Here is a 24,137-nt window from a genome sequence, read left to right on the forward strand (position 1 = left end):
CTGTAATTTCTTCTGGAGATTCTAACTCCAATTCCAATGCTGTCAACTCTTCTGTTCAAGGGTTGGGACACAGGCCAAATCCAGCCCATTGCCTGTTTTTGTAAATAAAGTTTTATTAGAACACAACCATGCTCGTTTATTTACCTATTGTCTATAGCTGCTGTTGCACTACAACAGCAGAGCTGAGTAGTTGTGGCAGAGATTGGACAGTGTACAAAGCCTAAATTATTCACAATCTGGAACATCAGAGAAAGTTTGCTGAACCCACTTTGGTCGATAAACTAAAGGGTAAACATGATTTCATGTCTTCTGATATGTTTGGTGACTAGTACAATCATTTGACTTAAGCTTAAGAGCATACCCAAGGGGCGTCTGGGTGGCTCAGTGGGTTAAAGCCTCAGATCATGACCTCAGGGTCCTGGGATTGAGTCCCGCCCGCATCAGGCTCTCTGCTCTGCAGGGAGCCTACTTCCCTTCCTCTCTCTCTGCCTGCGTCTCTGCCTCCCTGTGATCTCTGTCTGTCAAATAAATAAATAAAATCTTAAAAAAAAAAAAAAGCATACCCAAATCATTAAATGCATTTTTCCACTTTTCATAGTCTCAGAAGTTTAAGTAGAAGAAATGAATGCAATGACATAATTCAGGGTGTAACTATTTCTAGGTTAGCTCTTTGCTCACTGTTCTGTGCATAGACACAACGAAGATGAAGATTCATTTTAACTCGTATTCATAACTTCTGTTAAATTACACTGGATTGCTTATTAAGTGAGCATTATTATCCACATTAAATCTGCCACCAATGAAAAAAATTACACCCAGAGAAGAGTGTAATCTCCTCATTAGCCTATGACCCCAGGGCATGGCTGAATAGCACAGAGGCCCTGAATGCTCAGCTTTCCATGAGGAGTTCTGACTTTGCTGAAAGATGTCTAGAAACTGATAGAATCAGGCGGCTCCCTGCTGGCTACACATCTGTACAGAACTCAGAAGCATTGTTTATTTCAGCAGAGATCTGGAACAAATTATCCTTAATAATTTGGCTCCTGAAATAGCTGTTTCAAATGTTAGACCATGGTGAACTTGCACGTTATGGGAGTTCTCTCCCTAAATCATGATCCTTTTGTTTTTCTAGAAGTCCACTATAATATAAGCTCCATGGGACTTTTATCCCGCACCTCCAGGCCCTGAGATGGTCCCCAGCACATAGTAGGCACTCAACAAGCATTTATTTTATACGAAGTCCATCACAAATATGGGAGATCCTAGAGGGCATTTTTTTAAAAGATTTTATTTATTTATTTGACAGAGAGATCACAAGCAGGCAGAGAGGCAGGCAGAGAGAGAGGAGGAAACAGGCTCCCTGCTGAGCAGAGAGCCTGATGCGGGGCTCGATCCCAGGACCCTGAGATCATGACCTGAGCCGAAGGCAGCGGCTTAACCCACTGAGCCACCCAGGCGCCCCAAGAAGTCCACTATAATATAAGCTCCATGGGACTTTTATCCTGTACCTCCAGGCCCTGAGATGGTCCCCAGCACATAGTAGGCACTCAACAAGCATTTATGTTATACGAAGTCCATCACAAATATGGGAGATTCTAGAGGGCATTTTTGAAGACTAAGGAAAGTTTAAGCTCCTTCACATTTAATACGGATTTTGAACTTTGAGGTTTTCAAGCATTCTTTAGCCACATTTAAAAGGAGTGTGTGTGTGTGTGTGTGTGTGTGTGTGTGTGTGTGTGTGTTTCACGTAACCTTGTGACAAGTACACAACCTGAGGACAATGCATATCTACTGGGAGGATAAGAGTTAATTTCCATATAAGACACCTCAAGTTACAAGTCTGTCATTCTTATCCTGAAAAGGAGAATAGCCAGGAATGCTACAAAATCACAGCTGGATTTGTTGCTGTTTTTGTTTACTCGTTTTTATACCTATCAGAGAAATCATGAGGCAAAGACAACTAAATTTTAGAAAATTTTAGAAAGAATCAAGTACTTGCTGGAAGAGGAGTCCCACAACTGCTTTCATCTCTAGGACAGTTTGGAAGCATCATAGAAAAGGAAGGAAGAGACCAGCCTACTTTTAAACACACCATCAATGATTATATGTGGGCGGTGATCATGGATGAGATTCACAGGGTTCCCAGAACAGTCTGCACCCGCTCAACCTGCTCTGAGTGTGTGGGAGCAGCACAGGGAGAGTTGGGGGTAGGGCAGGAGAGCTGAAGAATATCCCCCAGGGGTACACCAAGTCTTCCCTAATACAAGAAAATACACATCCAGACACATCACAGTCAAACTGTTGAAAACCAAAAAGTGGAAAGAAAACCCTAAAAATATCCCAAGGAAAAAAATACATGTTACATTCAGAATATCAATAAGAATGATGACTGCTTTTCTTTAGAAAGAAAAATGGAGGCCAGAAGATAGTAGAGTAACATTTTTAAGTAGTGAATAGAAAAGAAGAAACATCAACATAAAATTTGCTCTATATTTCAACAGTGTCCAGTAGTTTTAACAATGTGTGTACCCACTGCTGATATCTACATATAAATTTATCTATATATTATCTTCATATTAGGTATCTATATATTTATCATACATATGATAAATATATAGATATATATATAGATAAATATATCATATTTATGTTTACTTATAAACCATATAAAATTTATCTATATTTTATGTATATATATATTATATATCATATATATAAGCAGCATTTGATACTTTAAGATAGATAAATACTGAAATAAATAAATAAATACTGAAACCATGTTCATAGATGAAAGATTTAATATTAAGATGCCATTGTCTCCAACTGATCTATGGATTCATCACAATCCCAACTGAAATCCCAAAGGCTCTTTTGCATATAGGATTGCGAAGAGGCTAAAATAGCCAAAATAACTTTGAGAAAGAAGAACAGAGTTGGAGAATTGGCACTTCTTTATTTTAAAGCCGAGTATGAAGCTGCATTAATCAAAACAGTAGTTCTGGCATAAAGATAGACAAAGTATATCTTTGTCTCAGATCTCAGTGTCACAGATCACTTTATTATGTATTATACATATACATATTATGCATATATATTGCACATATACACATTAGGCATTATGCATATACATATATGTATAATGTATGTGTATACATATATGTATGTGTGATATATAGATATACAGATCTATAAATTTATCTATAGATCTGTCTATTGAGCTATCTACCTATCTAGCTATTTAATTGTTTCTTTTTACTCTGGAGAACTCAGACTAATACATGCTCCTAGGTGTGTACCCAGGAAAAATAAAAACATATGTCTACACAAATATTAGACACAAATAATAATAGCAGAGCTTTCCGTATTAGTCAAAAACAAGAAATAACCCCAATGTTTCAGCAGGTGAATCCATAAACAGAATGTAGTGTATCTATGCAATTAGATACCACTCCGCAAAGAAAACAGGACTGCTTATATTTACAACCACACAGACGAATCTCAAAACCAAAATGATGAGTAAAATAAACTAAATGCAAAGGAATATATACTATATAATTTCATTTATATAAAGTTTAAGAAAAAGAAAATCTATGGTAAAAAATATGATCAGTGGAGGGACCACTGGGTTGCAAAGGGACATGAACAAAATTTGGATGTGATAGGAATGTTTCATGTTTCGATTACGGTGCCAGTTTAATAAGGAGACACAACTGTCAAATTCATTAAACTGTACAATTTAAATAGATGCAGTTTAGTGTATGTAACTTATACCTCAACGAAGTCATTTTTAAAATATGGATGGATAGACACTTTATGCATACGCAAGAACACAGAAAATGGTTTGGATAGTCACCTCTGTATAGGGACGTAGGGTGGAAACTTTAAATTTTACTCTATATAGTCCCAGATTTTTAAAATGTATCATAAAATGTATAGCTTCATTACAAAGATTGATGAAGCATAGAAATTTATAAGAAAAATTACAGATTACCCATAATCTCATGACTCAGAAAAAGCCTTCTTAACATTTTGGTTCAATTTAAAATAGTATCATGTGTGTATATTCCTTGGGAGCACGATTACAAAGATGAACATAAAATTGAGATCATTCTGTATATAATTTTTGCATCCTGCTTTTTTATTGAATATTATATCCTAAGCATTTCAAATGTCTTTGGCTGTTGTTTGAAAACATGATTTTTACAGAAGTGTAGCATTCCACTATATGGGAGCAGCGTAATTTATCTAACCAATTCCCTATTGTTGGATTATTGTGGATTATTTCTCATTTTTTATTATAAATAATGTCCCAATAAATATAGCTAATCTTTCCATGTATCCCTCTTTATCTCTAAAAATAGATTCTTGGGAGTTGGGATTTTTGTATCTAAAGCAATACAGACACTCTTTATATGGTTCTCATGTGATTAAATTTCAGTTAAGCACGATAGCATGAACAAGGGAGGGCCACCTGCCTTTGTACGGCTGGATACATAGGCCCCATTACCCTTTAAAAACTGTACCACCTTATATTTCCACTAACAACCTCAGTACATCCCAGCCAAAACCAGATAATGTCACTTTTAAAAAGGTGATAATTTGAGAGGCAAAAACATGGCATCGAATTTACAATTTATTTTCCTTTTATTATTAGAATACCTTAACTTCTGTTTATGTTTATTACTCATTTGTATTCCTCCTTTGGGGAACTGCTTTAAATTTTGAAGCAAAATCCTCTACATGGGGCAAAATGGAATTTTTAGGTAAACTTTATGTTTCTATAATAATCCCCCTCATCTCCATCAAACTTTCAAATCTTTACAACAATCACCACAATATAATATTAAAAACCTCTTGGATGGTATCAGCAAAGGTGGGAGCGGTAAGTAAATAATCCATGGCAGACAACTTGCCAGAGTAAAAATGGCAAAAGGAATATAAATCTCATTATCTTTCTTCACTTTAATCTCAAAGCTTACACACCCATACAGTTTGGTCCGACTCAGAACATTAAAGTAAATCATTTCTCAGATACACAATTTCTATTCCTATGAAAATAAGCTACATTTTGTTTCATACTGTAGTGGCTGGGGAATACAAATGCTTCAGGTTGGTAGTATAATTATAATATGTAACTTTCCAGTAGTGATATAAGAAAGACCTGTTTGAAAGTATAAAATTTGTCCTTAAGGAAGGCAATATGTCTGGTTTGAAGTACATTTGTCAGACAACAGGACAGAGAATCTCACAACAAATGGCCTTCCAGTGTGAAGGTTCAGCATAGGGCTGGCAAATAGTAGGCACTCAATTAACTACATTGAGAGTAAATTCTAATGAAATAAATAATTTCCTTGCCTCCTTGGGATTTTTTTAAGTTTTAATGAGATACAATATTATTTTTAATGAGATACAATTAATGAGATACAATTTTTTATATATATATACATATATATGTGTGTGTATATATATAGTGCACATAATTTAAGTACTCAGTCTAATAATTTTGGTGGTGGTGTTAATTTGAGTATAGATAACACACAATGTTACATTAGTTTCAAGTGTACAATTTAGTGATTTGACAAGTGTATACATTATGCTATTAGTCTAACAATTGTTCATTACTTCCTCCTGTGTCATCATTATCCAAAATAAAATATAGAATACTTCCATCACCCAGAAGTTTCTTCCTGGTCCTTCCCAATTCATTACCCATCTCCCAAACCCAGAGGCAACCATTATCTGATTTTTATCACCATAGCTAGTCTTTACTGCTCATAGACTTCACAAAAATTGAATCAACAGTATTCATTCTTTTCATGCAGAAATTATTTTGCTCCCATATACCATTTTAAAGATTCATCCATGTTGCCATACCACTCCTTTTTTGCTGCTGAGTAGACATTGTATTCATGGTATGGATATACTACAAATTGTTTTGCCATTCTCCCACTGGTGGACATTAGGTTATTTTTTCAATTTTGGGCTATCATGGATTAGACCGCTTTGAACACTGTTGGGCAAATCTTTGTGTGGACATAGCTTTCAGTTTTCTTAGATAAATTCCTGTGAGTGGAATTGCTAAGTTATGGGGAGAATGTACCTTTAACTTTATGAGAATGTGCCAAGCATTCTCCAAATTGGTTGTACCATTTTATACTCTCAACAGCAATGCTCCACATTCTTGCCAACACTGATAGAAGTCAGTTCTTTGTGTGTTCGGTTTCGTGGTTTTTTTGGGGGTTTTTTTTGTTTGTTTGTTTGTTTTTGCCATTCTAGTGGGCATTGTATTTCTTTGTTGTTGATGAAGATATAAAGTTTAATGAGTTTTGATGATTTCATAAACCATACAATCACCATGTAAAATAACATATAGAACATTTCTATTACCCCAGAGATTTTCCTTGGGCCCCTTTGAGTTATTCCTCTCCTTTTTAAAAGCAACTATTTTGTGACTTTTATTATCGTAGATTAGTTTTGCTGTTCTAGTAATTAAAATAAATGAAATTATCCAGTGTGTTAGTTCTATCTATCTCTGCGTAAAACTTTGCCACAAATTTAGCAGCTTAAAACAGCAGACATGTATCATCTCACAGTTCCTATAGGTTAAAGAAATCTATCACTGCATGGCTCAATTCTCTGCTCAGGGTCTCACAAGGCCAAAATCAAGGTGTTGGCCTGGGGAGTTCTCATATGGGGCTCAGGGTCCTCTTCCAAGCACTGGTTGTTGGCAGAATCAATTTCCTTCTCACACTTTTCACATGGACCCCTCCACCTTCAAACCAGTCTGAGTTCCTCTCAAGCCTTGAATCTCTTTGACTTCCCCTTCAGCCTCCGCTTTTAAGGGCTCATGTGATTAACTGGGCCTCCTGAATAATCTCCCTATTTTACAATCAACTGATGAGTGACCTCAATTGCACCTGCAAAGTCCCTTTGCCAAGTAATGTAACATACTCACAAGCATAACAACAAGACCAAGGTCATGGAGCCAAAATTTTCTCACCAACAGTAAGTGTTCTTTTTTTTTTTTTTTTTTTGCTGCAATCAGATTAATATCTGTAAGATTTAGGCATATTTTGCAATTATCAATAGTTTTAAACTTTTTTTTTCTTTGAGAAGTATTCTATTCCCTGAATATATCATAGTTTGTTTATCTACTCTCCCAGTTGATTGACATGTGTGTTTTTTCAGTTTTTGGCTATTGTGAATAAGAATGCTGTGAATATTCTTTTACAAGTCCTTTAGTTAAAATGTGTTTGCATTTCTCTTGGTAAGTACCTAGGAATGTAACTGCTGAGTCATAGGGGACATGTATGTTTAATTTTATAAGAAGCTGCCAAATAGTTCTCCAAGTTGCTTGTACGTTTTTTACGTTTCCATGAGCAATGTATGAGAGTTTCAACTGCTCCATATGCTCCCTACATTTGTTATTGCCAGTCTTCCTTTTTTTTTTTTTAAGCCATTCTAGTGAGTGTGAAATTGTAGCACATCATGGTTTTAATTTGCCTTTTCCAGATGACTGACAATGTTCAGCTACTTTTCTTGTGCTTGTCGGCTATTAATTTTTTTGTGAAATGTCTGTTCAAATTTTATGTCTATTTTAAGAATAGGATTTTCTCAATTATTAATATGTGTATATATATTTTTATATTTATATATTAATATATATTAATATATTAATATATTAATGTTAATTGTAAAAATTTTCTCCAGTCTGTGACTTACCTATTCATTTTCTCAATAATGGCTCTTGAATAGCAGAAAATTTAATTTTCACCAAGTCCAACTTATCAATATTTTTACTATTATTGTTAGGGTTTTTGGAGCCCTCTCTAAGAATATCTCTTTTTTTCTAGAAGCTGTATAGTTACATATTGCTTTTATTTAAGGCTATGATCCATCTTAAATTAATTTTCTTCTACAGAGTGACATGGGGGTTGAAGTTTATTTTTAAAATATAGATACTAGTTTTTTTTTTTCTAGCACTTTCCTTTATTAAAAAAGACTTTCTTAGGGGCACCTCGGTGGCTCAGGTGGTTGAGTGTCTGCCTCTTGGTCTCAGCTCAGGTCATGATCTCAGAGTCATGAGACTGAGCCCTGCTTTGGACTCTGTGCTCAGCTGGGAGTCTGTTGGGATTCTCTTTCCCTCTCCGGCTCCCTTTGTCCCTCCCCCTCCTTAAAGGGGGATGAGAGCGTGCTCTCTCCCTAAAATAAATAAATATATCTTTTTTTTTTTTTTTTTAAGAAAAGACTTTCCTTTCCCCGTTGATAGATTTTTGTCAAAAAAATTACCTGAAATATATATACATAGAAGTTCTCTAGTTTCATTCTTCTTTTTCAGAATTAATTCTCACTACGTTAAATCCTTTGCAGGTATTTCAGCACCATTTGTTAAAATGATTTTCTTTCCCCACTTACTTCAACAATTTTGTCAAAAATCAATTGATTATATGGGTCATTCTACTTCTGTACTCTATTGCTTCATTGATCTATTCGCCTAGCTTATTCTAACATCACACCTTCTTGACTACTGTGACTTACAAAAAGTTTTGAAATCAAATTTACTCTTCTTCTAAGTTGTTTTGACTATTTTAGGCCTTTGCATTTCCATATAAATTTCAGTGTCAGTTTTTCAATTTATACAAAAAAAGCCTGCTGAAATTCTGAATGAGATTGTGTTGAATCTGTATATCCATTTAGGATGAGTTGATATCTTAATAACATTTAATGCTTTCAGTCAATGAACATGGTATGTCTCTCCATTTATTTGGATCTTCTTTAATTTCTTTGGCCAATGTTTTATCATTTTCAGCATACAAGTGATGCACTTATTTTGTTAATGTGCATTTTGTTAATTATCCCTAATTGTTTCTTACTTTTTGTTGTATTAGAAATGACACTTTTTTTAAAGTTTCAATTTCTAATTATTTGCGGCTAATGTATAGAAATACAATTGATTATTGAATATTGACCTCTTTCCTATAAACATGCTATATTCATGTTCTAGTGATTTTTTTTAATAGGTTCTCATTGGATTTTCTACATAGTTGATCATGTTGAATGTAAAAAGAATGATAGTTTTACTTTTTTCTTTTCCAATCTAGATGCATAATTTATGTTTCTTGCCTTGTTGACACTGGCCAGGATCTTTTAGAACAATATAGAAGTGGCAATTGTGGATATCCTTTCCTTACCTCAGATCTTAGTGAGAACACATTCAGTCTTTTATGGTTAGTATGGTGTAGCTGTAATTTTTTCAAGGATGCACTTTTTCAGATTGAGGAAATTCCTTTCCACTCTTAGTTTGCTGCAAATTTTATCAAGAATGGATGCCAGATATTGTCAAATGCCTTTTCTGTATCTATTGATACAATCATATAGTTTTCCTTTTTTAGTATGGTAACCTGGTATGTTTCACTGAATGATTTTTAAATATTCAATCAACCTTGCATTCCTGAATAAATATCAATTGACTATGATGTGTCACAATTTTTATGTATTTTTATATTGCTAAAATTTTTATTAGAATTTTGAGGTTTATTTATGAAAGACATGGTCTGCAGTTTTCCTGTAATATCTTTGCCAGGTTTTGTTATCAGGATAATACTTGCCTCATAGAATGTATTAGAAAGTATTCTCTACTTTTTAATTTTCTGGAAGAATTTGTGTAGAATTGGTACTATAGCTTCCTTAATCATTTGGTGGACTATACTACTGGAACAAGGAGTTTTGTTTTTGGATAAATTTTCTGTAGTAAATATATGTTAATTTTTTTAATACTTTAATCAGGTTATCTGTTTCTCCATATGCACTCGGTAGTTTGTGTCTTTCAAGGAATTCATCCTATTTTATCTAAGTTGTTAAAATTGTTGGCCTAAAGTTGTTCATAATAATTTCTTAATATATTTTAAATATTTGTAGAATCTGCAGTGGTATAATGGTGTAGTGGTTGTATTTTGAATTTGTTCTTTTGGATTTTGAATTTGTTCTTTCACCTCATCTATGTTTTTGTTTCTCTATTCTTTCTCCATTTTTATTTTAAGATCAGATATTTTGTAGTATTCCACTTCTATTGTTTTCTAGCTATAACCCTTTGCTTTATTTTTATTTTTTACCTGTATATTATAATATTTCACATAATCCTGGCTACTTAGAATTAATATTGACTGGCCTCAGGTACAATATAGGAACCTTAACAACAGTATATTTTCACTTACCATCCCTCCTTTTTTTTTTCCTTTTTACATTTTATTTATTCATTTGAGAGAGAGAGAGAGAAAGAATGAACAGGAGTGGGGGTGTCTGCAGTAGCAGAGGGAAAGAGGGAACCCATAGGCAGACTCCCCACTGAGTGTGGAGCCTGACGTGGGGCTTGCTCAGGATCCTGAGACCATGACTTGAACCAAAACCAAGAGTCAGCCACTTAAACAGCTGAGCCACCCAGGTGCCCAGATATAGAATTCTTAAGTTAACATTTTCCCCCCTCAGCATTTCAAAGCCTTCTGACATCCATATTTTGGTTATTAGATAGTCTTTTAATGTAATTTTATCTCCCAGGAGTAGATATCATTCTACATGCTTATTTATTAGATCTGTAAGATCTCCTCCAGTATCTGTAGATTTCAGCCATAATGGGTTTAGGAAGAGTTTATATTCACACTTTGAATTTCATTTTTTCTTTTCCTCTCTTACTGCTAAGATTTCCCCTTTAAATTTCCAGCTGCTTTTCCATCCCTCAACCTCATCTCTGGCATATTTACCTATAAAGATGTGGGTTTTTTTCCCCATAATTTTCTGCAGCCATAGACACCAGGATTGGGCAGTGCCCTTGGACCAGAAAACCACAACCTCATAATTCTTACCCTTCCTAACTGAAATTTTAAACTTGAACTTGCCTGCAACTTCGGTCCACTTTTGGATGTCCCACTGTCTTAATTTTTTATTTTTATCCTATTTGTGTAATTTTTATTTGAAGAGAGGGTCCATATAACCAGTTTACTCTTTTGCTATTAGCAGAAGTAGCAATCGATATATATCTTCTTGTAGAATTTAAAAATTATAATTAGGATCATTGTATATAAGTTCTGTGAGTTTTTATCAAACAAAATATGCCTTAGTTATTTTTCCATGTCAGCGCTATATCATTCTTTTTAATGATTTCAGTGTATTTCTTAGTATAGTATGCTATAATATATTTATCTATTTATCTAAATACAGATATTTAGTGGATCTCCAAATGTGTGTTTTTGACAACAAACACTGATATTATAAGTCAAACATATTACTATTGATACATTTTTATGAATGTGTATGATTATTTCCATAAGAAATCCCTCACAGAGGGAATTGCTGGGTCAAAATACATGTGCATTTAAAATTCTGGTAGATAATCTCCAAACCATCCTCAAAAATGGCTATCTCAATTTACATCCTACCTATAGGCTGAGAGTACTCATTCCTCTTTCCATACCCTCACTAACCCAGGATATTATCAATTGAAGATTCATTTTAGATACAGAAAAATCAAGAAATACAAGTCACAGTCAACTAAGGCATCATAAAATTGCATAATGTTGAGTCATAATTTATATTTTGTTAATGATGAAGAAGGAGATTCATAGAATATAAGTTCCAAGAAGTATGGATTTTGTTTTTGTTCACTGCTATATCCAGAACAGTGCCTTATGCATAGTAGACATTCAATGATAGTTGTTAAGTAAATGAGTAAAAGAATGAATAAAGGAAAAAAAAATTGAGAGTTAGAACTTGCAGAGGTATTCGAAATTATAAATGTAACTGCTGCAAATGGGGAAAATGAAGACCAAAGAGCTAATTAGCTGTTCAAGGTGTCACACGTGATGAGTTGCAGAGATATAACTGGACCACAGGCCTTATAAGAACTCAGGGCACTGGAAAGTCAGAAGTGATGTTGACTTTTTGGCTATTACTTTTCTCTGATTGATACCTCTTCAAGCCACATAATACCCAATATCTTATCTGAGGCAAAATATTTAGCCATGTCTTTGAAATCACAACATAGACTAAAATTTTAGGTTGGAGCTAGAATTTTATAATTGAAAACACTTCCTATCTCTAGAGGACTAAAATGCAACTCCAACATCCCTGAGATTGAAATCTGCACCATATCCCTGTGAAGCTTTCAAAGTGACTGGGAGTGTTAAAGTCCCCACAGTTGTTACTTTCACAGGCACACAGAGTGCATAATGAGTGCCCTTGTTCCTTGTCCCCACGGACCAGGAGCATTTTCATTGGTCTGTCATTCAAGCAAGAAATAAACTGCTATTTTGTTAAATGACTGAATATTTGAAATTTACTTGTTTCAGTGTTTAACTAGCATAATGGTATGGTAGGGGTATTTGAGACCATATAGAAGAGACAATAAGCCATCCTTAGAAGGTGAGAGAAGGTGTCCTGGAAGTAATAATACTTAAGGTAAACATTGATGAAAAAGAAGTTAAACTAGGAAGGGAATGGCTCTCTGAACCTGACCAAAAAACAGCATGGGATGTGGACGGGGGAAAGAACAGCATGGGAAGAGCTCCAGTGACAAGAAAAAGTATATTGCGTCAGAGGAACTGAGTGTGGATGTGACACTAAGTGGCCACAGTGTAATAGGTAGGAGAGGCAGAAAGAGATACAATGCTGGAAATTGAATAGGGACAAGTTCATGAAGATCTTACAAGCTATTCACTGTGTTCGTACTTCACCTTCAGGGTAATGAGAAGCTAGTGAACATTTTTTTTTAAGAAGGAATTTGTCTTTATTGGATTTGTATTTAGAATAGTGCCCTATTACAGATGAGTTAACTGGTAGTAACAACAGAAGTTGAGAAAACAGGAGAAAATAGTAGCTATCCAGATGTCAGAAAGTGATGATGGTTTAGAGTAGGCTGTAGGTAGTGGGTGGAGAGAAGTGGGTTGGCTATAGGGATATTTCAGTATATGTGCTGCCGAGGCGAGCACAGCTATAGGGATATTTCAGAGGCAGATGGACCAATCACAGTCCTTGATATCATGGAGAAGGTGACGGACAGGGAGGAGTCAAGGATGACACCTAGCTTTTTGTCTGGGACACTCGAAGAGGAGCTGGGAACATAGGAGAAAGAGTGAAGAAAATTAGGCCCGTCCTGAATAAGACGAGTTTGAAGTGATTATGATATATCCAAGGGATATATCCCATGTCTCATAGCAAATTGTCATGTGTCCACAGAACTTTAGAGAGAACGAAGTCCGTCTTATTTGGGGATGTCATTATCATGAAAGTGGTAGGTAATGCTTGAAATAAAGCAATGGCTCAGGAAGAATATGCAGAGTTCACTCATTCATCACACTGGTCATTCACTATCAGCACTGGGGAAAAAGCACCAAAAATGCAGTTTTTTTGCTCACTGAGTTATAATCCAGAGGGGGATTTTCTGGGGGTAGACAATATACAGGTAAACACAACAATAAAAGACTCTGTGTTTTAGACCCAGTGTTCAGGGAAGGAACTCTTTGAGGAGATGTTGTATTATTGGAGCCAAGAGACAAGGGGGCCAAAGACTGGATCCAGAAGAAGACTGACATTTAAGGGCCAAAGAGACAAAGGATCCCACAAGGAAGACTGGGAAGGCCTGGCCTGAGATTTGGGAGAGCATCCATAGACAAGGCAGCAGGAGCCATGAGAAGAGAGCTTTCCAAGAACAGAAAGGTTAAGAGGCCGAAAAGTGGCCACTGAATTGACAAAAGGAAGATGACAGGACCTTGGGAAGGGCCCATTTCTGGAGTGGAGGAAGTCTGGCAGGCAGATCCCTGCAGCATGGGGATGGAGTTAGGTGTGAGGGGGGAAACCACAGGAAGAATAGGCAGGGCTTTCAAGAAGTGGAGGAAGGAAGGAAGCTGGACTGAGGGAAGATGGAATTTTTGAGCAGTGAAAAATAATAAGCATATCTGATGGAAAGAAGCCACTATAAATAGTGCAGTAAGAAAGTTATGAGGGGGACACCTGGGTGGCTCAGTGGGTTAAGCCTCTGCCTTCAGCTCGGGTCATGGTCTCAGGGTCCTGGGATCGAGCCCTGAAATGGGCTCCCTGCTCATCAGGGAGCCTGCTTTCCCCCTCTCTCTGCCTGCCTCTCTGCCTACTTGTGACCTCTCTCTCTCTGTCAAGTAAATAAATAAAATATTTTTAAAAAGGTTATGAGGGGAAAAAGAGACAACAAAATAAGAAAGAATTCAGAGATTGCTTTGTGTACTAAGTGTTTTATGTATTTTTTTCTTATTTAATTCATACAATACTAATATTACTCCCAGTTTGCAGATGAGGGCCTTAGATCACAGAGTATAAATAAATTCTTCAATTTACACAGCTGGTAATGGATGTTTTGGGCCTAAATTAATATCTGTCTCACTTTAGACTTTGTTTATATTTTTAAAAAATTGTTTTTATGGTATGGAGTTCCCTCAAAAATTTTAAAATGGGAACACCAACATATCCAAATCAGTAAGGAAGAAGTAAAACTTTCACAATTTGTAGATGACAGGATACTATATATAGAAAACCCTAATGACCCCACCAAAAAACTACTAGAACTGATGAATGAATTCAGTAAAGTCACAGGATACAAAATCAACATGCAGAAATCTGTTGCATTTTATATAGTAATAATGAAGCAGCAGAAGGAGAAATTAAGAAAACAATCCCATTTACAATTGCACCAAAAATAATCAGATGCCTAAGAATAAACCTAACCAAAGAGGAGAAATATCTGTATTCTGAAAACTATAAATACTGATGAAAGAAATTGATGATGACACAATCAAATAGAAAGACACTCCATGCTCATGGATTGGAAGAACAAATATTGCTAAAATATCCACAGTACCCAAAGCAATCTATACATTTAACACAATCCCTATCAAAATACTAATAGCATTTTTCAACAGAACTAGAAGAAAGAATTCTAAAATTATATAGAACCACAAAAGACCTGAATAGCCAAGGCAATTTTGAAAAAGAAAAGCAAAGTTGGAGGCATCACAATTCCAGATTTCAGGTTATATTACAAAGCTATGGTAATCAAAACAGTGTGGTACTGGCACAAAAACAGACACAGAGATCAATAGAACAAAATAGAAAACCCAGAAAAAAACCCACAATTATACGTCAATTTACCTTTGACAAAGCAAGAAAGAATATGGAATGGGAAAAAGGTAATCTCTTCCACAAATGGTCCTGGGAAAACTGAGCAGCCACATGCAAAAGAATGAAAATGGACTACTTCCTTATACTGTACATAAAAAAAAAAAAACAAAAACAAAACAACAACAACAACAAAAACTTCAAAATCGATTAAAGACCAACAAGTCAGTAAATGACAGATGCTGGCGAGGATGCAGAGAAAGGGGAACCCTCCTACACTGTTGGTGGGAATGCAAGCTGGTGCAACCACTCTGGAAAACAGCATGGAGGTTCCTCAAAATGTTGAAAATAGAACTACCCTATGACCCAGCAATTGCACTGCTGGGTATTTACCCTAAAGATACAAACATAGTGATCTGAAGGGGCACGTGCACCCGAATGTTTATAGCAGCAATGTCTACAATAGCCAAACTATGGAAAGAACCTAGATGTCCATCTACAGACGAATGGATAAAGAAGATGTGGTATATATACACAATGGAATACTATGCAGCCATCAAAAGAAATGAAATCTTGCCATTTGCGACGACGTGGATGGAACTAGAGGGTATCATGCTTAGCGAAATAAGTCAATCGGAGAAAGACAACTATCATATGATCTCCCTGATATGAGGGAGAGGAGATGCAACATGGGGGGTCGAGGGGGTAGGAGAAGAGTAAATGAAACAAGATGGGATTGGGAGGGAGACAAACCATAAGTGACTCTTAATCTCACAAAACAAACTGAGGGTTGATGGGGGGAGGGGGTTGGGAGAGGGGGTGGGGTTATGGATATCGGGGAGGGTATGTGCTATGGTGAGTGTTGTGAAGTGTGTAAACCTGGCGATTTGCAGACCTGTACCCCTGGGGATAAAAATATATGTTTATAAAGCTGTAAAAAAAAAAAAAAAAAAGAAAGAAAGGATGAATCCCCAAGTTTTGTAGCAACATGGACGGGACTGGAAGAGATTATGCTGAGTGAAATAAGTCAAGCAGAGAGAGTCAATTATCATATGGTTTCACTTATTTGTGGAGCATAACAAATAGCATGGAGGACAAGGGGAGATGGAGAGGAGAAGGGAGTTGAGGGAAATTGGAAGGGGAGGTGAACCATGAGAGACTATGGACTCTGAAAAACGATCTGAGAATTTTGAAGGGGTGGGGGGTGGGAGGTTGGGGACACCAGGTGGTGGGTATTGTAGAGGGCACGGATTGCATGGAGCACTGGGTGTGGTGCAAAAATAATGAATACTGTTATGCTGAAAAAAATAAAAAAATTAAAAATCGATTAAAGACCTAAATGTGAGGCCTGAAATCATAAAAATTCCAACAATAATTTCTCTGATCTTGGCTATAGTAACACTTTTCTAGATAGGTCTCCTGGGGCAACGGAATTATAAAAGCAAAAATAAACTATTGGCACTACATCAAAATAAAAAAAAAACACTTTTGCAAGGCAAAGGAAACAATCAACAAAACTAAAAGGCAACCTATAGAATGGGAGAAGATATTTGTAAATGACATATCTGATAAAGGTTTAGTATCCAAAATATATAAAGAAGTTATACAACTCAACACCACAAAAAACTAATAATCCAATTTAAAAATCAGCAGAAGAAATGAACAGACATTTCTCCAAAGAAGACACACAGATGGCCAACAGACACAGGAAAAGATGCTCAACATTACTCATCATCAGGGAAACGAAAGTCAAAACTACAATGGGATATCACCTCACAGGCGTCAGAATGGCTAAAATCAAAAACACAAAAAAGAATGAGAGTTGATGGGGCGCCTGGGTGACTCAGGCTGTTAAGCATCTGCCTTCGACTCAGGTCATGATCCCAGGGTCCTGGGATTGAGCCCCATATCAGGCTCCCTGCTCAGTGGGAAGCCTGCTTCTCCTTCTCCTTCTCCCTCTCCCTCTGCCTGCCACTCCTCCTACTTGTGTGCTTTCTCTCTCTGTCAAATAAATAAAATCTTTAAGAAAAAAAAAAAAAGAATGAGTGTTGGTGAGGATGTGGTAAAAAAGGAACCCTCTCGCACTGTTGGGAATGCAAACTGGTGCAGCCACTGTTGAAAACAGTATGGAGGTTCCTCAAAAAATTAAAAGTAGAACTACCCTATGATCCAGTAATCATGCTATTGGGATTTACCCACCCCAAAATGCAAAAAAACACGAATTCAAAGAGATGCATGCACCCTTATTTTATAGCAGCATTTATTTACAATAGCTCCTTCTATAATTTGATTATAAATAATATATATGTATATAATGATATATATAATATAAATACATATAATATAAATACATATAATGCATTATATATATATAATGGAATATAATTTAGTCATAAAAAGAATGAAATCTTGTCGTTTGCAACAACATGGATGGAGCTAGAGAGTAGAAGGCTAAGTGAAGTAAGTTGGTCAGAGAAAAACAAATACCATCTAATTTCACTCATATTCATTCTCACGGGAATGACTCTTGATCTCAGGTTAAGAGACTCAAGTCCCATGTTGGGTGTAGAGCTTACTAAAAAAAGAAAAATAGTCCCCAGCCTGGAATGCTGACCTACTGAGTGACCAGTAGCCTTTTTGTAACCAAGAGGACAGAAACCACAGACGGAGGATGTTAGAGCAGAAAGCTAAAAAGAGCTTCATCCTTTGGTAAGCTACCCGCAGCTTCCCTCTCCCTCACCTGAATTTCTGTTATACATGATCAGTAAATCCTTAATTGTTTAAGCCTCAGTTAACTGGGTTTTCTTCTACAGCTGAATGAAGTAAAAAAATGACACACCATGCTTTATTTTTCTTCACAACACTTACGGAGCATCATCAATTCCATTTACTTGTTGATTTTATTGTCAAACTGGCATTTGAATATAAGCTGCTCGAGGGAGGAATGTGGTCTGTTTTATTCATGTCTATATCCCCAAATCTACAACAGTACCTAACCAGCTGAGATACTCAGTGTTACTATTTGTCAGGTGAACGCTTGGTGGCTTGCTCCTTTCCATGTTAATGACTACAGCTGTGCCTATTTTTTCTATCAGCTTTCTTTGTAACAGGGATGTGTACTATCTTGGTGTCCCGTGACTTTATTTATCCATTACCCTAGAGACAGGCATTTCAGTTATTTGCGTTTTTCCTCTATGTACAACTGTGCTCACGTGTGACTATTTCTGCAGGATAGAAATTATCCTCCAAAAGGACTGACTTAAATATCCTGCTAATAGCATATGAAACAAGACTTTGTCCGACATTGTTGGCCACGTGCATATGAATCAGCTTTTATTTCTGCTTTTGGGGGTGGGGAGTGTTGAGGAGTAGGAAGCCCTATCTCAAATGTTAATTCACCTGCATTTTCCTGAGAGTTAGTGAGGTTAACTATCTTTTCCTATGTTTATTAGACCATTGATTTTCTCTGTATCTTTTGCCTATATTTGATCAAAATCCGTATCATTAAAACTTGTAGAGTTGTTTTCTGTAAGTTCATAATTGATCCTTTGTGCTTTTTTTTCAATGCTGCAAATATATTTTCAGACTGCACTAGTTTTAAATGTTATTTATGGTCTTTCATCAAATAAAAGTTTCATAATTTTATATAATAAAATCTATTTTTCCTTTGTGATGTATATATCCTGTATCTTGTATATATTTATGAGCACTCAGCACTAGCGGTAAGGATCTTGGAGCTGAGAACAGAGCTCCAGGAAAGCTGTGCCAAAATCTTCCTCTGGAAGTCCTTCCTCTCACATAAATCAGTTTCCTGCTCCTGCTGAAGGCCCTTTCCATATGTGTAGCCCTGGTTCTGACTCTTGAACTATTTGTCCATTTTAGTACCATTATCACACTTTTTAAAAAACCTTTTTAAACTTGAATTCAATTAATTAACATATAATGTATTCAGAGTTTCTTATATCACATGCCCTCCTTAATGTCTATCCCACAGTTAACCCCATCCCTCCACGCGCCCCCTTCAACAACCCTCTGTTTGTTTCCTATGATCAAGAGTGATAAGGATTTGTCTCCCTTTTTTAGTCTTGTTTTATTTTTTCCTCTCTCTCTTCCCCTATGATCCTGTGTTTTGTTTCTTACATTATCACACTTTTAAAACTAGTATAGCTTGGAGCACACTTTGATACATGATAGAGAAAGTCCTTCCTATTTGTTCTTTTTTTTTTTTTTTTAAAGATTTTATTTATTTATTTGAGAGAGAAGGAGAGTGGGAGAGTGTGTGCAGGGCTGCGCATGAATGGGGGAGGGGTAGAGGAAGAGGGAGACGCAGACTCCCCACTGAGCAGGGAGCCCAATTCAGGACTCAATCCCAGGTGCCCGAGATCATGACCTGAGCTGAAGGCAGACACTTAACAGACTGAGCCACCCAGACGTCCCCTAATTGTTCTTATTTCAAAACTTTCTTAGCTATTTTGACGCTTTCTCTTCTAGACGAACTTGAGAATGAGCTTGTTTACTTTCATCAAAATCCTATTGAGGTTTTACTGGGATTGTATTGAATAATTTAGAGAAAATTAATAGCTTTATAAATTTGAACTATTCAATCATAAAGGGAATATTTGTCTCCATTTATTTAGGTCTTCTTTTCCAGTTATTTAAAAAGATTTATTTATTTTACTTTAGAGAGAATGGGGGGAGGGGCCGGGGGAGAGGAAGAATCCTCAAGCAGACTCCCCGCTGAGCATGGGGCCGGATGCGGGGCTGGATCCCATGACCCTGAGATCATGACCTGAGCTGAAATCAAGAGTAAGATGCTTGAGCGACTGAGCTACCCAGATATCTCTCCTTTTACAGTTTTTAATAATTTTTTTATCTATAATTTTTACATAAGTCTTGAACATGTTCATGTTTACTGTATTCCCAGCTATTTTGTAGGTTTGTAGTTATTATAAATTGGACCATCTTCCCCCTGACATTTCTAGTCAGTTATTGTGGTCTATGGGAAGCTAATCAGTTTTTGTATGCTGACTACATACACCTGAAGTAAACTTCCTCTGTTCTTACGGTTTCTAAGTTGATTTCTTGAATTCCCCAGGCAGATGTTTCTATCATCCACCAGAGCCCAATCTGTTAGCTTCCATGCTACATTGCTTCCCTGTGAAATTTGGGAATTTAAATATCAGCATGGAAATTTAAGAAAGCTAACAAAAGTTTTACTTTGAAGCGTAGTATAAATTGTGATAAATAAAATAAGATATTTTAAGGTATATTTTTTGCCCATCATATGCATTTTAAGTAAGCTTTATGCCCATGGGCCTTGAACTCATGACCCTGAGATCAAGAGTCACATGCTCTCCCAACTGAACCAGCCAGGCAGCCCCTCACATGCATTTTATATTTTATGCTGACTTTAAATCTAAATCTTTGTAAAATGGAATCATGTATTAAAATTAATATTTACCTGGAAAGCATAAGATTTTATTTTTAGCTGAAATGAATAGAATGTTAAGAAATCCTTCACTGGGGACATGTGGGTGGCTCATGTCACTGAGCATCTGCCTTTGGCTCAGGTCAAGACCCCAAGGGCCTGGGATCAAGCCCCACATCAGGCTCCCTGCTTGGCGGAAACCCTGCTTCTCCTTCTCCCACTTCCCCTGCTGTGTTCCCTCTCTCACTGTCAAATAAATAAGTAAAATCTTAAAAAAAAAAAAAAAATCCTTCACTGCTTTAACAGATTATCTACCATTATCTATAAATGATCTATCAAAGACTATAATTTAGGCCTGAGTAAGCTTAGATATTTGAACAGAGGCATTAAAGATCCCATTGAAAGTGGTTTCAATTTTCAAATGGGAAGTACAGATGAAATAAAATTTACATATGATTTTTTTGAACAAATGCTTGAAATTTGATCATTTCTATGGACCATTTGCATTTTACGGTCAGATTCCCATCTATAAGACCCCACTTGATAATGAACAGTGAATACTCAAAAAAAAAAAAAAAAAAAACCACAGATGATGAGAATTAAGATATAGACATTCTTTGTATTAAAATATGCAGTCGTATTTTTATGTAAACTTAAGTTTTAAAATAGTTTGTATCTTTTTCCTCTAAGGAGGAAAAATAGATCACTTCAATCATGCTCAACAAATTTTTATTTTTAAAATGTCTTTTACCTTATTTCAACTCTTCTGACTATTCTCAGTAATATTTTGAAACAAAAGGACTGAAATGACCAAACAAATAAAACAAGTAGATCTGTCGGCCTCTCTTGTTTTCCTAACGCAGAGAGCCAATGTGGGAAGGCACAAAGCCAGTTCCCAAAACTGCATGAGCTCCCCCTTGCCGCACGCAGGGTTTAAGAGTTGGAAACTAGACCAAAACACCCAGTAAGAAGTTTTGACTTCACGGAAACATAAGCATAGTAATCTTGCTACACAGAAGAACCATGTGCCTCCAAAATCCCTTGTCCCTGCCCCCTTTTCTCATTTTTCTTAGGAAAGAAAATTCTGGAAAAATAGAAGGGAGAGAGGAGGAAATGAGAGGATGGATAAAACCCTAAGGTCTGTTGCACCATAAAGCCTGACAGAAGAGAAATTGGGGAAGAAGAGCAGAAAATTTCTTAGAGGAAAAAAGTGCAAAAGGGAATGAAGATAAATATAAGGAAAGGAATTTTTTTTTAAAATTTTAAATATATTAACCCAAGTCAAGAATTTCTTTCAATCATATTAAGAGAGTACCTTCTAGAACTTGAAAATATGAGGGCAGTCATGGGAAGTGATGAGGGGATCAAATTTTTTTTTCCTCCTACTGAAATGAAAGAACCCGCAAAAGTTCAGGAAATTAAGCAGCTTTTAAATTCTTCCCTCCAAGGGGAAGGATAATCTTCAGGGGTTAGATTTTGTAATCAGAAATTGAGGGGAAAACCCAGCAAGGTTGTCTTGTTGAGATTATGTGTAGGCAGCAGGAAAATCCCTGCTACCCCCTCATTCTTCAACATGAAATCATTTACCAAAGCTACAAGAAATTAGGAAAAATCCTATTTGTTCTTTTAAAGTCCCTTTCTTGACTTTTTTCTGCCAACATCAAGGATTCCTCCTGAAAATAAGCTAAACCAAGTGAAATGATTCACACGTCCAGAAAGAACTGCGTTTTGTGTTGAGGTGAATTGCACATTAAATTATGTTGGAACAGGCAGGTGAGCTCCAACATTTCAAACTTCTCTTTTCCCTCCCTTTACTCCACTGGCCTATTTTTCTACACTTAGTTGTACTGAGCCTCACTTAGCTTCACCAGTTTAATAGGGTCTGGGCAAGCGGTGCATATATGATGTCCCTAAAACACATTGCCCTATGTAAACAATTGTTTTTGGCAATTCAGACGTTTTGTGGCAGGACTGCATTTTTTTTTTTCTTCTGAAAATCAAATGTTTAGGCCAAAGCTGGAATTGCATGTATTTTTATGACCTGGCATATTTGAACATCACAATTGTATGTTTAAAAAGGCAATTTGATCTTTTTTGCTCTTTCTTCTTTGGGCTTCCATCTTTTCGGTGCCATTGTTTTCTTTTTTACAGAACATTTTCAGATCTTGGTCTATCTCTTCAGCATCTGTTTCTCCTCAACCATAATTTTCATTCAAAAATAATAACTCTCTGGTCTCTTTGGACATGTTTTGTTTTGCTCCCGCCTATGAACTTTGCCAGGGTGTGCTGAAGGTTAACAGCTCCATTTCTGGAATTCTCTTGGATCCCTTTTGGACAAAAGCGCCAAAGTATATAAGGAGGGCTCAAATGTGTTACCCAAGGTCATGAGTCCTTTGAGGAAGGCTTCACAGGGCGGCACCCTCTCCCATTTCCCCCTTCTGTTCCCACTGGGCCAGGCTTCCTCAGGATTACACGTACAAGTTCATATCTTGCTACACTTGGGGTGAGCGCAGCACAAAGTGCAGAGATGCTGAATCGCTACATTGTACACTTGAAACTAATGTAATGTTGCGCTTCAACTACACTCAAACAAAAGAAATAATAAAAGGAGGAAAAAGGAAAGAATCCAGAGGAAAAGAACCTCTAGATTCACAGAAGGGCCAGAATCCTTGTTTCGCTAACCACACTCTTATCAGTTTACTGCTTCTCACTTTCTGGAGTTTTCATCCCACATTACCCAAGGTCATGAGTACTTCCATTGCCCACTTAATAATGCTTGCATCAATTGTCAGGAAAGACCAGAGTTGCTTAGAGAGGTTTTTCCACAATTGTTGAAATAGTGGAAAGTTTAGGTGAATTGCAGAAGTGTTGCTGGAAATGGCCAGAGGGACCTTTTAGGGCTGTTTTGCCCGAGAGGCACTAGGTCACAGATCACTCCATTAACAACATTTCTACGCTCAGTGTAGTCAAGCAGTTTGCTTTAGTTGTACCTTTCTGTTGCAAGAAGCCATACACTCAACCCAAAGTGGCTCAAGCAAAAAGAGTTTTGGTGGCGTGGATAACTGAAAAGCTCAGAGGTGGGGCTATCTCCTTGTGCTGATAAACATAGGTCTTGGATGGTGTTGTAAGACCACTGGCTTCTCTCTATAAATCTCTCTCTATAAAATCTCTTCCTTTTCTCTCTTCACTGTTGGCCCTCTCGACCCTCGGACTCACAGGAGGGCTACAGAAGCTCTGGAGCTTAAAACGTCTTAGTTTCATGGCCAGAAGTGGTCATTGCAGTCAGTCACTTGATAGTGGAAGGGTTTGCTGCATGAGACTGGATTTCCAGGGTCTGTGGAAAGAGGAGCATGCCTGGAGATCTGACACTCCTAGAGATTAATCAGCCCTGGAGCCTTCCTACCATTAAGTCTGGTGATTGGAGACAATAACTTATTCTTCTCAATTAAATGACTTTGTATTAACTTTTCTTGTTAGAAAGGAATTCATTGTTTGGCCTACACTTTCTTCTAGTTCCATTATTTTATTTTATACAGTACATTCAGCTGAAAGCATCCTGAATATTATTGTCGTA

At 36.5% G+C, this 24,137-nt stretch overlaps 1 long non-coding RNA gene across 1 annotated transcript in view; it reads right to left on the minus strand.

Moving 5' to 3' along the window:
• LOC125095431 (uncharacterized) overlaps positions 1–24,137 on the minus strand; it is a 27,116-nt gene continuing 2,979 nt past the window's right edge. The window contains exon 3 of the long non-coding RNA XR_007125878.1: positions 1–92. This is a non-coding gene — a long non-coding RNA (uncharacterized LOC125095431). The remainder of the gene's footprint in view (positions 93–24,137) is intronic.

This window comes from Lutra lutra, chromosome 3 (assembly GCF_902655055.1).
Source record: "Lutra lutra chromosome 3, mLutLut1.2, whole genome shotgun sequence".
Lineage (NCBI taxonomy): Eukaryota > Metazoa > Chordata > Mammalia > Carnivora > Mustelidae > Lutra > Lutra lutra.